The sequence below is a fragment of the Priapulus caudatus genome, unplaced genomic scaffold, assembly GCF_000485595.1.
Source record: "Priapulus caudatus unplaced genomic scaffold, Priapulus_caudatus-5.0.1 Scaffold52, whole genome shotgun sequence".
NCBI lineage: Eukaryota > Metazoa > Priapulida > Priapulimorpha > Priapulimorphida > Priapulidae > Priapulus > Priapulus caudatus.
Genome location: NW_014577113.1, coordinates 717,015 through 718,009, shown reverse-complemented (window position 1 = coordinate 718,009; position 995 = coordinate 717,015).

Genomic DNA, 995 nt, shown 5'->3' with positions numbered 1-995 from the left:
GTTGTGGAACGTGGCGTTGGCGTACGCCGCACCGACGATGCAGGTGGCGCACTCGCAGGCGGCCGCTGCACGGGTGTATGCACGGCCGTGCTGCGGCAATCGGCGCAGTGGCATGTGGCGCCGAGACAGAGGGCGCAGGTGCAGGCGACGCCGCTGGCGGTGGCGATTGCGGCGCGGACGGCTGCTGCCCATCCCGCCCGTCGTGATCGTTGTGGATACTAGGGTTCTGACAATATTAATGAACAATGATCATACATGATACTATGTCATAAGCGGGCCTGCCGGCATAGCGGCGTGAACCGGTTAAAGAGCGCGGTGTCATATAAGCCGCGGAATAAGTAGAGTTACAAGTAGGCCGCTGTAAACGGCGTCGGAGGAATACATGCAAATAGCTGGAGCGCATGTTCGTAATAGTGCGCTTTACGAGTACGTAATAAACAACGTAATACAATGATGTCTATCGAGTAGCAAGACTAGTGCTAGCGGTGCACACACTGCACGTCGTTCATGCTATAAAACTATCCTTATGCCGGTATGATTAAAATACGAGGCCATAGATGAGGTACTCGCCCGATGAAAATCACGGAAATGTCACATCCGAGGTGAATCTATACGACGCGAGGTGGGGGTGCTGGACAGGGGACTGGTGTGGGCGTAGAGCGGCGCACTGGGTGGGAGTGCCGGTGAAGTATGGGAGTCAGTGGGGAAGCCTTTGGGGATGGGGGGTCGGAAGGCGTGTCGCAGAGTATTTGGGTAATATCGACATTATTGCAATCACAATTCCTTCATTACATTATTCCCCCACCCATGAAAAGGTTATGAGCTGTGATCTCACAGCGATTAACTTAAAGGTCAAAGTTGTACGTTTTTAGGGTTTTTAGACCCTTTTTTTTAGTTTTTTTTTAAATTTATTTTTATTTTTTATATATATATACCCACTACCAAAAACTTAACTATGCTTAACTAATCTGTGGTCCGTGGTCCGTCGTCGTGGT